The sequence below is a fragment of the Diceros bicornis genome, chromosome 34, assembly GCF_020826845.1.
Source record: "Diceros bicornis minor isolate mBicDic1 chromosome 34, mDicBic1.mat.cur, whole genome shotgun sequence".
Lineage (NCBI taxonomy): Eukaryota > Metazoa > Chordata > Mammalia > Perissodactyla > Rhinocerotidae > Diceros > Diceros bicornis.
In genome coordinates this window covers 35,454,220-35,471,024 of record NC_080773.1, presented here as the reverse complement: position 1 = coordinate 35,471,024, position 16,805 = coordinate 35,454,220, and the positions used below count along the sequence as shown (strand labels likewise).

Genomic DNA, 16,805 nt, shown 5'->3' with positions numbered 1-16,805 from the left:
ATATCAAACGGGAAAGCATCTGTAGAGCAAAGGAAACAACTAACAAAATAAAAAGGCAACCTAAGGAAGGGGAGAGAACATTTACAAACCACTATCAGATAACGGGTTAATATTCAAAATTTATAAAGAATTCACACAACTCAATAACAAAAAAATTTCAGTTAGAAAATGGGCAGAGGAACTAAATAAACATTTTCCCAAAGAAGACATACAGAAAGCCAACAGCGCATGAATAGATGCTCGATATCACTAATCATCAGGGAAATGCAAACCAAGACCACAATGAGATACCACCTCACACCTCTCAGAATGACTATCATCCAAAAGATAAGAGACAACAAGTGTTGGTGAGAATGTGAAGAAAAGAGAAAGAACACTTGTGCACTGTTTTTGGGAATGTAAACTGGTCCAGCAACTCTGGAGAACAGTATGAGGTCCCTCAAAAAGTTAAAAATATAACTATCATATGATCCAGCAATTCCACTTTTGAGTATATAGGCAAAGGAAATGAAAACCAGATATCGAAGATATGCACTCCTATGTTTACTGCACCATTATTCACAATAGCCAAGATATGGCAACAACCTAAGCGTCCACCAATGAATGAAGATATATATACATATATATATATATGTATGTGTATATATATATATACACACACACACACACATATACACTGGAATACTATTCAGCCATGAGAAAAAAAGAAACCCTGCCATTTGGGACATGGATGGACCTTGAGGACATTATGCTAAGTGAGATAAGTCAGACAGAGAAAGACAAATACTTTATGATTTCATTTCTGTGTGGAACCTTAAAAAAAAAAACCCAAAAACTGAACTTGAAAAAACAGAGTGGAATGGGGGTTACCAAAGGCTGGGGGATGCGGGAACGGGAGAGCTGTTGTTTAAGGGTACATACTTGTAAATAGTAAATAAATAAGTCCTGGAGACCTAATACACTGTACAGGAATTACAGACAACAAAACTGTATCACAAACATTAAATTTGTTCCCACCACCAGAAGAAATGATAATTTTGTGACACAACAGAGATGTTGGCTAATGCTACAGGGCAGTCATACTGCAATATAAACGTATCAAATCAAAATGCTAAAAACCTTAAACCTATACAGCGTTATATGTCAATTACATCTCAATTAAAAAAAATTGATTAAAAAAATAGAAATAAAATTGAACTCTTAAATGGGCTTAAGTGATGCAACAAAATGCACCCATTCATGTGCATGCTTATCTCCTTAGACATAAAGTACTGTAGGCAACAATATTTTTAGTATTTTAATTTCTTTCAAGTGCTTCATAAATCAGGGCTTCACATTTATTACAAAGACTTATGCTCCTGAATGGTTGAGACAATGTTTTATTAAAAAGAAGGATTTCAATAAATATTTGCAGAGCTGCTGTCAAGTGTCCAGCTCTCCTGACACAGGGTGGCAGAGAGTGTATATGAAGTCAGGTGGAGGGGACAAGGTCCTATACTGCTCCTCCCTGCCACCCAACAACAAAACCAACTGATAACAAACTGTCATGGGTTTGTCACGGACACCTAAAAGACGCCATGAACGCATTTCTTTTTCTGTTACATCTACTTCTTTTCTTCCTCCCCTTTATGCCTCTTTTCTTTACTATTCCTGTGATTGCTTTACAGTGCATACTAAGGGTAGAGCTATAGCTGAAGGTTTTGTAATTGCACAATAGCCACTGGTTCTCTCTCCTTTAGGAATTTTTGGATTAGAGTAAGCTCCTAGGCTGAGTCAATTTTCAATGTGACTCTTTAAATGACAATAAGTGATGCTTTGCCTCAGAAGATTTTCTCACAGCGATGACACTTATGGGGTTTCTCTTTGGTATAATTTCTCAGGTGCTGAGTAACACATTTCCTACGGCCAAAAGATTTTCCTCAGGCATTACATTCAAAGGTCTTTCTCCAGTATGAGTTCTCAGAAGTTGACTGACATAAACCCACTTGTAAAAGGCTTTCCCATGTCTCTTACATTCACTATAAAGTATAAGAGACTCCGAGTATGAAGTATGAAGACTCCGAGCACAAGTTAGGGATGAACCAAGGCTGAGGGCCTGTCCATTCACTATACTTGCAGGGTTTCTTCCCAGTATGACTCCTTGGGTGTTGAGGAGTTAGGGAAGAGCAGTCACAAAACACTCTCTGATATTCTTTACACTCAAAAGGTTTTCCCCAGTGAGGATCCTCCCATGACAGAAAAGAATGAAAGGGTGAATGAAGGCCTTTCCACATTCACTGCACTCAGGGCTTCTCTCCTGTGAGAATCCTCATGTGATGAGAGAAAAAAACAGCCATCACAAAAGGCTCACCCATGTGTTTTGCACGCCAAGACTTTCTCTAGAGTGGGAAATATTTTGGACAAAAGCAGAGCTGTCACAAGAGACTTTCCCACATTCTTTGCATTCACAAGGCTTCTCCCCAGTGTGAATCTGCTGGTGCTGGTGCTGCATGAGGTCTGACCTGCAGTTGAAGGCCTTCCCACCCAGGAAGCACTCACATGGCTTCACTGAGTGTAAATCCTCATGTGTTGACTGAGGTCCACCCATGTGACAAAGCTTTTCTCGTGTGCACTGCCATCACAGGGCTTCACGTCAGCATGGTCTGCTGATGTCGAACAACAGGCCAACGTTTGTTCGACCCTTTCCCGCATTCCTTCCACTTGTGGAGATCCTTCCCTGCATGGACCACAGAAGCTTTACCTGGTCCAGGTGAGTTCTGTTCATGAAAAGCATCTCCTGGAGCCTCGCTCCTGTGAAACTCTTGAGTGGGGATTATCATCTGTCCCCACACCACAGGGTTTAGAGCTCGTCCTCCTGGGGAGACTCTCCTTGGGGGAGTCTCTCGCCCTTTCTGCATCTGGCCCTCCTTGTTCGCCAGCTCATGCCAACCAGGAGTCCCTTGAGACTCCAAGGCAACTGACCCTGGAGCAAGGCTCCTTCTGACAAGGCTCCTTTTGACAAGAGGTGGAAGGTTTCATGGCCTCAGGTGGTACTTTCTTGCATAATGAATCCACTACACAAATGGGCCTGTTAGTCACGCCAGCACAGAAACGCCTCCCAACACTCAGGGCTCTGTGTGGCTTCTCCCCACTGTGAGGGGCCTGGTGCTGGACAAGTCCAGAGCTGACCAAGAAGTTCTTGGGACCCTCCGTGTGAATGAAGGCCTCTCACACATGAGATCTGCAGCTCTTCACCAACAAGGCCTGGCCCTTCTCCCTTCTGAGGAATTACTCTCAACTCTGCTGCTTCTGCATTCAGTCAAGGTTTACGTTCAACCAGAAGTATCTCCAAATGATTCACATGGTGGTGTATGGGTGCTACCCACATGGTGTTCCCTGTGGCTCAGCCAGATGCAAAAATGTCTCTCAAGACTGGGCTACACGTGTCACAGGGGTGAGCCATTTGGCTGGAAGGACCCCTCCTGGGAGTTCTCGTCTGTGACACGCTTACAGAAAAGCCCTGCTCACAAGGTGCATCCTCATCTTCCACTCCATGCCAAAAACCTGAAGGAAGATAAATGCTAGTGAAGTGCATGTTTAATTGGTGGCAAGGGGCATCCCATAACTAATGTGTGTCTGATACGACCAGGAATTAGTCCACGGGTTGTTGGCAGAACATGGGAGCTACAATCAGCATGAGCAGCACAGTACACACAGCTGCTGTGTACTGTGGGCCTCTAAAGGTCACAGAATGGAGACTTCACAGAGTAGAGGGGACAAGGACAGAGCACAGTTTAAGAAGGAGTGGCATGGTCTCCAAATCACCCCTCCACCAAGAGTTTCCCAGCAAAACCTTGGTTCCTTGTCATAGATGAGTGCTGTGCAGAAGGGTCTATCCAGGGCAGAAACACCTGAAACTTGCTTTTTGAACATAATAGTGATCAAAGAAAATTTAAGGAGATATGTGCATCTCATGACATGTTAAATGAAAGCAAATGCTGTAGAGTGGAGAACGCAGAGAAGAGATAAGTTGTGGGGACTAGCCGGGTGGGAGCTAACAAGGAACCCAGGTCAAAGTGAGCAAAGCATCAAAAATGGGGAAGGACAAGTAGGGTGACATTAGCCCCTGGGGTTGACCTCAAAACACCAGCAGACACAGCACAAGTTGCTGGTAGAATGTGAAGCCAGCCCCGATATGACTGTTGCCAAAGTTTCTACTCACCAGGCCTCCTCCAGGTCTTCTTTGCTGTGGCTGAGGTTGTGTCTACCTTCTCAGGCACCCTTGGCTCCCCTGTGGCTCCATTTGGGTAACTACATGAGACCTGGAAACTGCAAGCCCTACAGGGAAAGAAGAACTACTGAGTGGCCAGCAGTGACCCAGGGAGACCCTCTCCACAGAGAAGAAAATTAAATGTTGAAAAAGGAATCTTGGAGGAGTGTCTTACAGGAACAGCTCAGTGTTCTTCACAAGGAGTGACCATGTCATTGCTGGCAATTCCTGGAACCTTCAGGCACCAAGAAATGTCAATTAGAGGAAGGGGGCAGAACCTTCTCTGTATATTCAAGTGGCCACAACTCACATGGTCCCAAATTAAGTGTAAGGAAATCTGGGACATGCTGTCATCCCACGTGCCCAGAAAGAGAAAATGGGGTTGGTAAGCACCCAGCTAGTTTATAGGGCAATCTATCTGTTTGGTCACCACATATTTTACTGTTTCTCTTTATGCATTCTACACTGCCACCCTTTTATTATTCCAACAACACAAAATCCCATATAATCACTAAGCCCATCTCAATGTTACAATTCTAGGTGTGTTGTACTTTGCATCAGGGTCAAATACTGTCCCTTAACACCAGGAAACTATCAACACAAAATACATCATCTCTACTCACACACAATACATAGCGGGTCAGGGACATAGTGGAAGGACATACTGAAGATGCCAAACGAACCACCACCAACATAGACTTCTATACTCACCAAGAGTGTTTTTCAAGAAAGTGCATGAAATAAGACCATATTATAAAAGGCCAAAATGAGAAATGTAATACAAAAGTAACCCACACAAAAAAAATCCTAAATTTTTCATTTAAGGCCAAAAGAAAGTGATCCCAGGTGAAAGATCTACAGCAATAGAAGGAATGAAGATTGAAGAGAAGGATGCATCTGTGGATTAATACAGTTATTCACTACCTGCATAAAACATGAACAGCATCTCCTTGTTGAGTAGAACGAGAAAATTACCATGCAACCCTCAATAATACCCCTTTATCTTATGCAAGAGGAGAGTGAAGATATTAACTCTATACTCTGTTACATGAAAGACATGTTATTTTTAGCTTAAACTTTTTAAATAAAATAGGATATATACATTCCCAACTAAAAGTAAAGTTTAAAATGCAAATAATCTATACAAATTCTTAAAACAGAGTAAAAGAAACAGAAATGAAGCAAAAATAAAAAGATGCATTTTCACACTCATCACTAATCATCAGGGCAATGCAAATAAAAACCACAGTGAGATATCACCTCATACCTGTCTCACTGGCTATTACCAAAAAAGCAAAAGACAAGTCTTGGTAAGGATGTGAGAAACTGGAACCCATGCACACTCTTGGTAGGAATATCAAAATGGTGTAGCTGCTATGGAAATCAGTATAGAGGTTCCTCAAAAAACTAAAAATACAACTACCATAGGATCCAGTAATCCCACCTCTGCATATATATCCAACCTAACTGAAATCAGGACCCGGAAGAGATATTAACAGTTCCATGTTCACTGAAGCAATATTCACAATCGCGAAGATAAGGAAACAACCTAAAGGTCCATCAAAAGATGAATGGATGATGAAAACGTGATATATACATAAAGTAGATTATTATTCAGCCTTGAAAAACAAGGAAATTTTGCAATATGTGACAACATGGATGCATCTTGAAGATATTATGCTAAGTAAAATAAACCAGACACAGAAAGACAAGTACTATGGGATTCTACTTATGTGAGGAATCTAAAACAGTCAAATTCATAAAATCAAAGACTGGAATGGTGGTTATCAAGGGCTGAGAGGAGGAGGAAATGAGGCGTTATTAATCAACGACATTTCAGTTAAGTAACATGAATAAGCTCTGGGGACCTGCTGTACAACATTATATCTACAGGCAATAATAATGCACTGCAAACCTAATACTGGTTAGATCTCTGTTAAGTGTTCTTACAAAAAAGATAAATCAGTGGTTGCCAAAAGAAAGGAGAGTGGAAAAGGCTGGTACAGAGGTGGAACACAGGGGATTATTAATGCAGTGAAACTATCCTGTATCACACTGGAATAGTGGCAATACGACATTATACATGTGTCAAAACACACAGAATGAAGAACACAGAGAATGAACCCTAACGAAATCTGTGAACTTTAGTTAATAATCATCAGTTGTAAGAAATGTACTACACTAAAACAAGATGCCCTATCGGGAAACTTCGGATGTACTTTCTCCTGAATTTCTCTGTCAAGTTAAACCTGCTCAAAAAAGAAAGTTTAATTTAAAAAATGTTAATCATTCTCCTTCTATGACCCTGTCATTCTGTTCTCAGGCATTTAACAAAGAAAAATAAAACATGTATCACTGCAGCCCTAGACTCTCCTGTGAGGTATACATGATTGCTTCCACATCACCTCACACCTGCTTCCCAAAGTTTAGTAATTAGAAGGATTTACAATAACACACTTACATTTAATTTGCTTTTCTTTCTTTTTATTTTTTTTTAGTAATTTTATTTATTTATTTATTTTTCCACCAAATCCCCAGTATATAGTTGTATGTCATAGCTGCACATCCTTCTAGTTGCTGTATGTGGGACGCGGCCTCAGCGTGGCTGGACAACCGGTGCGTCGGTGTGCGCCCGGGATCCGAACCCGGGCCGCCAGCAGCGGAGCACGCGCACTTAACCGCTAAGCCACGGGGCCGGCCCTAATTTGCTTTTCTATTATACTCTTGAGTTTGAACATCCATTCATAGTCTTGATAGCCACCTGGTTTTCCTCTGTTGGGGACGATATCCTCATACTTGAGTTCATTTGCAGGGCCTTTGATAACGTATTCTGAAATGAGAATCTAAATCTTGTGCATCTAATACTGAGCATATGTAGCTATTTAAATGTCTTCTCTCAATCCTGCAACTCTAAATTCTGACTGTCATAAGTTTTATGGAACAGAAAATATTAAATTTAGATGTAATTAATCAATTCTTCATCTAATATATGTTGCATGATGGAATTAAAAAAAATACTATCAGGGATTAAAATGTGGGGTTTGTTCCCAGATCTCTAACACTATTCTCTTTCCATTTCCTATATCATACTCCCTGTTGACTTTTCTCAAATAAGCCAACTGGTTTGAGGATGTCCTGAGATGGTGCTTAAGAAAGCCCCTAACACAAGACATGTCACATAATAAGTAGTCAATAAAAATCAAATTTTCTTCTCTGTTCCTTCTGTATCATATTATCTGCCCTTGTTTTATTTTCTCTTTTTCTTCTATCTCCTCATCTTTCAACTCCTGCTGTTTTTTTATTCTCCTTTTTTTGTGTGTGAGGAAGATCAGCCCTGAGCTAACATCCATGCCAATCCTCCTCTTTTTGCTGAGGAAGACTGGCCCTGAGCTAACACCCATGCCCATCTTCCTCTACTTTATATGGGACACTGCCACAGCATGGCCTGACAAGCGGTGCATCGGTGCGCTCCCGGGATCCAAACCCGGGCCGCCAGCAGCGGAGCATGCGCACGCAACCACTATGCCACGGGGCCGGCCCCCCTCCTATCATTTTATCTAAAGGAAAAAAGAAAGAAAACTAAAGATCCCATTTTCAATGGCAATGATTTCTTGAATATGACAACAAAAGCACATACAGTAAAAGTAAAAATAGATAAACTGGACTATATCAAAAGAAAAAGCTTCTGTGTATTAAAGGATAAAATCAACAGAGTGAAAAGGCAACGCACAGAGTGACAAAATATTTGCAAATCATGTATCTGATAAGGGAACAGTATCAGAATATATGAAGACTCCTAAAGGTAAACAACAAAACAAATAATTTCAACTTAAAACTATACAAAGTATCTGAACAGGCATTTCTCTAAAGATGATACACAAACGGCCAACAAGCAAGTAGAAAAGATGCTCAACATCACCAACCATGAGGAAAACACAAATCAAAACAATAATAAGACACCACCATACACACATTAGAATACCTGATAAAAAAAACAAAAACTAAAAAGTTTTGGCAAAGATTTGGAGAAACTGGAACCCTGTGCACTGTTGGTGGGAATATAAAATGGTACAGCCACTATGGAAAACAGTCCCTCTAAAAAATTAAAAATTGAATTATCATCATGAACCAGCAATTCCATTTTGGGGGATATACTTATAAAGAATTGAAAGCAGGGTTTCAAAGAGATATTGCTACGCTCATGCTCGTAGCATTATGCACAAAAGCCAAACAGTGGTAGCCAACTCCTAAGTCCTTTTCCAGTGTGAAGTCCCAATGGCTAGGAGTGTGGAGTTGGATCTCAAGAACTTTCCAAAATGGCTAAACTCCTAAGGCCTTTCTCCACTGTGAACTCTCTGATGTATACTGAGGTTAGAGCTGTCCCTAAAAAACGGTCCATATTTGCAGCACCCGTAAGGGCATTCTCCTGCAAAATGCTTCTATCTTTAACAAGACTGGTATTGCAACTAATGAATTTCCCCATCACTGCACTCATAAGGTTCTTACCCAGTGTGGATTTTCCAGTGCTTAACAAGTTTATGTTTGAGGATGAAGGCTTTCCCACATTCACTACACATATAAGGCCTTTGTACAATATAAATTTTCCGATGTTTATTGAGGTTGGAGCTACATCTAAAGGATTTCCCACATTCACTGCACTCTTAAGGCCTTTCTCTACTCTGATGTTCAATCAGTATAGAACTGTACCTAAAGAATTTCCCACATTCACTGCAGTGATAAGGCCTTTCTCCACAGTGAACTCCCTGCTATTTAATGAGGTATGAATTGCATGTAAAGAATTTCCCACATTGGCTATACTCCTAAGACTTTCTTGCAGTTTGGATTTTCTGAGGCCCAGCAAGTGTACTTTTGCTGTTGAAGGCTTTATCACATTTTACTGCACTCATAAGGCTGTTCTCCAGCGTGCATTATCTGATTCTGAAGGAGCTGGGACTTTCTGATGAATGCCTTTCTCCACTGTGAATTCTCTGATGTTTACTGCAACTGGAGAAGTATCTAAAGAATATCCTGCATTCTCTGCACTTTTTTTGTTTGTTTGTTTTTTGTGAGGAAGATCAGCCCTGAGCTAACATCCATGCTAATCCTCCTCTTTTTGCTGAGGAAGACCGGCTCTGAGCTAACATCTACTGCCAATCCTCCTCCTTTTTGTTCCCCAAAGCCCCAGTAGATAGTTGTATACAATAGCTGCACATCCTTCTAGTTGCTGTATGTGGGACGCGGCCTCAGCATGGCCGGACAAGCGGTGCGTCGGTGCGCGCCCGGGATCCGAACCCGGGCCGCCAGCAGCGGAGCGCACGCACTTAACCGCTAAGCCACGGGGCCAGCCCTCTCTGTACTCTTAAGGCCTTTCTCCAGTATGATTTCTCTGACATTTATTAACACTGGAGAAGTCTGTAAAGACCTTCCCATATTCACTGCACTCATAAGGCCTTTCCCCAGTGTGAATTCTTCGATGTGTAGTGAGGTTTGAGATGCACCTGAAGAATTTCCCACATTCTCTGCACTGATAATGCCTTTCTCCACTGTGAATTCTCTGATGATTCATGAGAATGCAGTCGGATGTGAAGACTTTCCCACAGTCATAAGGCCATTTTCCAGTGTGGATTATCTGATGCTCAAGGAGCTAGTACTTTGTAATGGAAGTCTTCCCACACTTACTGCAGGCATAAGTCCTTTGTCCAGTGTGAAGTCTCCCATGTCTAATGAGACTGCAATGGTATAGATTTGCCTGCATTCAGTGCACTCATAAGACCTTTCTCCACTGTGAATTCTCTGACGTTTAATGAGACTGGAGTTGTGCCTAACTTCCCACACTGGCTGCACTTAAAAACCTTTTCTAGGGGCTGGCCCAGTGGTGGACCAGTTAAGTTCGCACGCTCCACTTCGGTGGCCTGGAGTTTACAGGTTTGGATCTCGGGTGCTGATCTGCGCTTAACAGGCAATGCTGTGGCAGGCATCCCATGTGTAAATTAGAGGAAGACGGGTAAGGATGCTAGCCCAGGGCCAATCTTCCTCAGCAAAAAGAGGCAGATTGGCAACAGATGTTAGCTCAGAGCTAATCTTCTTCACCAAAAAAACCCACAAACCAACCCTTTCTATACTGTGATTTCTCTGATGTTTAATCAGGTCAGAGTTGTGACTAAAAAATGTCCCACTTTCACTGCACTCATAAGGTCTATTTCCAGTGTGGACTTTCTGGTGCTCCTCAAGTATATGTCTGCAGCTGAAGGCTTTCCCACACTGAGTGCACTTGTAACCATTTTGTCCACTTTCAAAGGCCTCCTTGCACTCCCTGTCCCTATGTGGCTTTCCGTCACTCTGAGGGGCCTGGGGCTGGAGAAAGACTGGGCTGGCTGGGAAGCCCTCCTCACCTTCAGTGCATGTCAAGGTCCCCTCTGTCACATGAACTCCATGGTCCATGACAAAGGAAAGGTTCTCACTGTCCTTTATGTAAATTTTACCTCTACTCTGGTTCTTCGGATCCTGGTGCAGGATTGTCCCATAAGGGGATAGCCCTTGATGCAGGTGTGTTATGTTGTGCTGAGGCAGGCACAAAATGTCTTTCAAGAGTAGGCCACATGTATCACATGGCTGGGCCTTCTAGGTGAATGGACCTGGCTTTGAAGTCCTGACCTATGACAATCCCACAGAAACAGTTTGCTCAAAAGCTGTCTCTTCATCCTGGGCTCCACGCCAATGAAGACATACTGGTGAAGTGCATGCTGACTTTGGTGGCAGGAAGTAGGCCGGCTAATGACTGTCAGACAATCCACGAATGAGACCAATGAACTGGTGATTGACAACGAGGACTAGAACCAGTGAGAGGAAAGCTCTCTGTGCAGAGCTGGGCTTGAGAAGGTCACAGGAAGGGAAGGAGACAAGGAAGGGGCATAGTGCAGGGAAGAGAGGCAGGGTCCCTAACTCACTTTTCTGAAAATGGCTTTCAACAAGGCCACGGCTCCTGATGACTAGTGAGCAGTGGGTAGAAACGTGTATCCAGATACAGAAATATCTAATTGTGACAGAACAGCTGGTGCTCAAGGACTATTTAGGGACACGTACACACCTCTCAACACCTTCAGTGTAGGTCGAATGTTGGAAAGCCCTGCAAAGGAGCAGTGGAAGAGAATGGGTGAGAGATAGCTGTGTGTCTGTGGGGGAAGAGACAGGGCCAGAAGTAAGAGTAGAAATGACGATGAGGAAGAAAAGGTGGAATTAAGATGTGGCCACTGTGCCTGGCGTCATGCAATGGTGGGCTCAGGACATGTTCCCAGCAATGTGAACTCAGCTCTGACCTCACACCCTTTCCCAGCTCCCATGCACCAGCCAGGACCTTCTGAGCCTCTCCTGCCATTGTTCACCTGCAAGTGTACCACCCTAACAGGGACCAGGGAGTGGCCAACAGGCACCCAGAGCGACCCACCTCATGACATGCCACATTCTAAAATTACAAATTCAGAGGAGTGTCTTTAAAAAAACAACCCCAGGGTCCCACAAGTAGTTACCAGGTCATACCTGAAATTACTGGCACAAGCAGGCCCCAACAAATCTCAGCAAGAAGGAGGACAAAGGCCTAGGACACAGAGGTTCCAAGCATCAAGACAGAGTCACCCAACCAGGGACAAGCTGGTAGGACCTCTCAGACAAACTTCAAGATTTCTGACTCTCGAGCCCTGTCTTGCAAGCTCTTCAAAGCAGCAGGGATGGGGCGCTTGGGGAGACTGGGTACAGTGCACACAGTCCTGCCCTGGCACCAATAACAAACATGCTAGCAAGCCAGGAAAGGTAGTGGTACCCATGGTCTCATGTTCAGAAGAACAGAGGTGGACCCAGAAAAAGAGAAAAACGGAATCTAGCGCAGCACAGTAGGATGACTATGAGAGTTTTACCTATGGGGAACAAAAGTACAACAATCTCCAACATCACATGATGGCACAAGCATCTCTGAGCCTCATCAAGGAGGTCCCACTCCTGGGAGAAAGAAACGGCCACAACCTCAAAGACCACACAGCCCTGTCAAAATTGGGACAGTTCAGTCCATGGGCAGTTTCTTGTGCTGTGTTTTCTTGACTTTAGCTTTACGTAACTGCCATCCATTAACTACAGAGCCAAGTGCCAGGTCTTGAGGACCTTCCGTTCACTCTCCTCCTCACCTACACATCACTTTTTGGACTGCACCTTTCTCACGTCTCCAGCCTCTTCATTGTTGCAATGCTTTCTGACCAGCTAGGACCACACTACAGACATGTCCATGTCCTCTGAACATGCAACACTGCAAACGGAATCTAGGCAGTGCATGGCAAATGAAACGAGCATCCTCTTCTGCCCCAGTCCTGCCCCAGGACATCAAAGTCTCCTAACACCTGGGGCAGCCTCTAGCCCTGACTTGGTCTCCCCACCTGGTCCTGCTTCTTGTTTTAATGCAGTCACCCAAACCTATGTGAGGACCTCATGATTCTCGGCCCTCTCCCACTTCTGCATTGGACACATTGTCCCATAAGCAGTCAGCACCTTCCTCTCTCCACCTGAACATCATTCAAAGCCCAGTTGCACTGACTCCCAACCACCATCATTACCCCAGGCCTAGCAAACTTCTAGCTCATCCCATTTCCCCTCAAATTCAACTACCAGCCTGAATTAAACAATCCAGGCCCCACCAAGAGTTACCACAAAACAGTGGTGAGTCATTACAGAGACAATGAGACCCACGTTGACCTTACTACCATCTTTATTCCTGCAATGAGATGCCTCAGCATCCATCTCATCACCCTTCTACTCTTGAAAACCTTTCTTACTCCTCCATCCTCCCTCTTACAAGTACGCTACCTCACAACCACTGCATTTCCTCATCTGTCTTTGTAAGCCCACCACCACCAACCAGATGCCCAACTGAGAGACCTAGTCCTGGCTCCCTCCTTCACCTTCTTTGCTCCCTAATGGCATCACATCATAGCCCAAATAGGACCCCTCACAAATCTGACCCACAGCTTCATTCCAGTTCACAGTGGCTACTACGTCATGGCTGTCTCCAACCTGAATGCCTCCCCTATGTGTCTTACAGGCACCTCTGAGTCCAACTGCCAATGGGATACATCTACTTTAAAAGTCTCTGGAACATCTGTTATATGTCCAAAACCTGACTCCTCATATTCCTCCTAAAAATGCTTCCCACTTCTGAGTTCAACCATCTTATAGATGGAACGGCTATCCTTACAAACAAGACCAAAAATCTTGGGGCCTACCTGACTCCCCCCTTCTGTCCCACCTCCCAGACTCCCTCACTCACCACATCACAAACTGTGGCCAGTTCTAGTTTGAAAACAGATCCAAAGGCCAAAGTCTCCTCCCATCTCCACAGCCACCACTCTTACCCAGCCCGCATCAACACTCACCTGCATCGTGGTAGTAGCTTCCTTCCTGATCGCCCTTCCTTCACCCTCACCCTGACATTCTCTGCACCACTTGAGCCAGAGACAGTCTATTCAAATCTGGATCAGATCACATCACTTCTCTGCTCCAAACCGTCCCTCACGCCCATCACCCTGCACATTAGAGGCCCAGGACCTGAGGGTGTCATTCCACGCCTGATCCCTGTGCCCTCCCACCACCCCACACCAGCTCCGTATTCCCAGAAGATACAACACACTTGTAGTTTCCTGAACATTCCAGCTCAGTCTCACCTCCAAACATTTGAACGTTTTGGATCTTGTGCCCAGGACTCCCCGTCACATGCTAACCCAACAGTTGTCAGAAATGGGAACAGCTCCATATAACCTGGGACTGAGTTCAGGACCCTTAGCCTTGTGAAATCACACTCTCTTCTGACCCAACAGTGTGAGAAGAACAGATGAAGGGTCTCAGACACCACCATTCTCTATATCGGGATGTCAAAAACATTGAGGTGAGAAGTGAGGTGAGTGAAGGCCTGCGACACCCTCTACTCACCTGTGCAGGATCCATAAGCATTTCTGCCACCGACGTGGGACCCTGTGGGCAAAGGAAGGCCATGAGAAATAGGTAATAACCATAGTAGGACCCTACAGGCTGAGCTGACCACCTCCCCTGCCCTGGTACAAAGTAATCTTAGGCTGATGGTCTAAGCTCAGCTCCTCAGACCTCAGTGCTGCTACTTACCAGCTGTGTGACTCCGAACAAGGACTGAATCTCCCTGAGACTCAGTGCCCTCATCTGTAAAATGGGGTTAGGAACGGTTTCCACCTCATACGGCTGATATTGGTATCAAACTTCCATGATAGACACTACAGATCAGCAATTACTGTCCATAGGATTAACATTTTTGTATATATTGTCAGAGCAAATAAAGTAACAGGATTTCAAACTTCTGGGTATTTTTCCCACTTTTTATATATATATAAAACTTTCTACTGTAAGGAAATACCTACAAGTAAATTAAAGTTCCTACCAATCATTAAGTGTTTGCATAAGTTCACATTAACAGACATGTTCATTTCTAACTGCCTACCAATTGTACATATTTAGAGAAATACTGCTTAGCTGGTACTTAAATCAATAACTGTTTCATACATTTTTAAGTTAATGAGCTGTAAGGAGGAGCTGAGCAGGCAGGTCAACCTACTATTCCTTTCAGCAACTGGCCTGCCTGTACCATAATCCTGAGGGGAGCCTGCAGAGAGGCCTTGACTAGACAGTGGGTCACTCTCCTGCTCTCAAGGCTGGAGATGGTGAGGCTGCAGTGCCCTCATCTGGGACCCAACCACTCCACCAGCCAGGATAACCTTTCCCTTTGTCCACAGGGAGTGGCCTCAGGGTTTGCCCAGCCTACAGAGTGAAGAATCTAGACCACCTCACACCTCAGTCTCCATCTCAGGCCAATTCCTTACCCATCTAGACCTTTCTTCCTAGAGACACAGGCCACAACCCTCACAGGGAAGGTTGCTTCGTTTCTGGAGGAAGCAGCAGGGATGCCCACCTCCCAGTCCCTTGTCCTCCAAGTCTCAGCCCTCCTCTGCTCAACACAGGGCCAACCAGAAATAACAGCCTTGGGCCGGCCCCGTGGCTTAGCGGTTAAGTACGCGCGCTCCACTGCTGGCGGCCCAGGGTTCGCATCCCAGGCGCACACCGACGCACTGCTTCTCCGGCCATGCTGAGGCCGCGTCCCACATACAGCAACTAGAAGGATGTGCAACTACGACATACAACTATCTACTGGGACTTTGAGAGAAAAATAAATAAATAAATAAAATTAAAAAAAAAAAAAAGAAATAGCCTTAAGACTCTCCCTCATCAACCTGGTCCCCAAGCCACGCCCTGGTCCAGTCCACACCCTCCAGCCTTTCACATCTCCAGCCCAGACCTCTGCCCTGGTCTCCAAACCTTTATGTTGGGCAAGCCCGGAGGCACCAGCAGTTAAGTGCATGCCCTCTGCTTCGGCAGCCCAGGGTTTGCAGGTTCGGATCCCTGGCACGCACCGACGCACCGCTTGTCAAGCCATGCTGTGGCAACGTCCCATATAAAATACAGGAAGATAAGCAGAGATGTTAGCCCAAGGCCAGTCTTCCTCAGCAAAAAAAAAAAAAAAAAAAAGAGAAGGATTGGCATCAGATATTAGCTCAGGGCTGATCTTCCTCACACACACACAAAAAAACAAAAACAAACCTTTACATCCACCTACCCAAATAATGTCTCCATCTTCTGACGTCTCCATCTTGAGACCTCTCAGAATCACCACTTCCAAAATACATAATCTTGTCTGTGAAGCCCGCTCCCTGCACTGACTTCCCCATCTCCGTTCTTTCAAATGTTCAGGCACAAATGAACTAGGGATGGTCTTCACTCCCTGCTTTTGCTCACTGCCGCACGGCATGCAGCAGGAAATCCCGCTGACCCCATTTTCGAGATCTACCCAAACCTCCTCACATCCCTCCTCTACTGCCACGGCGCTGGGCCAGCCCCTCCCATCCTTCTCCTGCAGTCTGCTGCCCCGTCCTCCTCGCCGAGTCCTCCTCCCTGGTTTTCCCCTTTAAGCAGGCGCTCTGGGCTCGTGATCCCATTCTCCCCTCCCTCACAACCTTCCTCTGCAGAGGAGACTCCTCCTCACTCTCTGTTCCCTGGGGACGAGACACCCCCAGGCGACCCCCGAGGCTACGACTCAGGAGAACCTGCAGGCCTCGGCCCAGGCCACCCTGAGGGAACTCCCTCCAGCCCTCAGCACACCGGCTCAAACGGGGACGGCACACCCGCCGCCCCTGTTCCGGACACAGAGGACGCGCCCCTCAATCCGGGCTTTAGCGCTCGGAGGCGGGAGTCGGGCCGGGGGAGGCCGGGGACGCAGCACCCACCTCAGGCGAGTTCATCGGCGCGGCCTCCGCCACCGACCTGTGGTAAAAGCGGGGCCGGGAGCAAGGCCGCCGCGTCCTCAGCCGGCTCTGTTGGGGCTCACAGCCGCCTCTGTGCAGCGGGGACAACATCTTGAACTTTCCCTTGACTTCGGCCCCTAGTCAGAACTCAAAACGGTCTGAACAAGGTAACAGACCGGAGAACGACTGAAATGGCC

General features: G+C 45.2%; 2 long non-coding RNA genes across 3 annotated transcripts in view; both read right to left on the bottom strand.

The window, feature by feature from the left end:
* Positions 1–16,805, bottom strand: part of LOC131397500 (uncharacterized) — a 46,336-nt gene that overhangs the window by 7,277 nt on the left and 22,254 nt on the right. The window lies entirely within an intron of this gene.
* Positions 1,362–16,798, bottom strand: LOC131397499 (uncharacterized). Of its 2 annotated transcripts, XR_009216774.1 has the most exons (5): positions 16,591–16,798; positions 15,626–15,744; positions 14,216–14,257; positions 4,202–4,317; positions 1,362–3,543 (listed from the first exon to the last, which is right to left on the bottom strand). It is a non-coding gene; the product is annotated as an uncharacterized LOC131397499 (long non-coding RNA). The 2 variants fall into 2 exon arrangements; XR_009216773.1 differs by lacking the exon at positions 15,626–15,744 and having other exon boundaries at positions 16,591–16,794.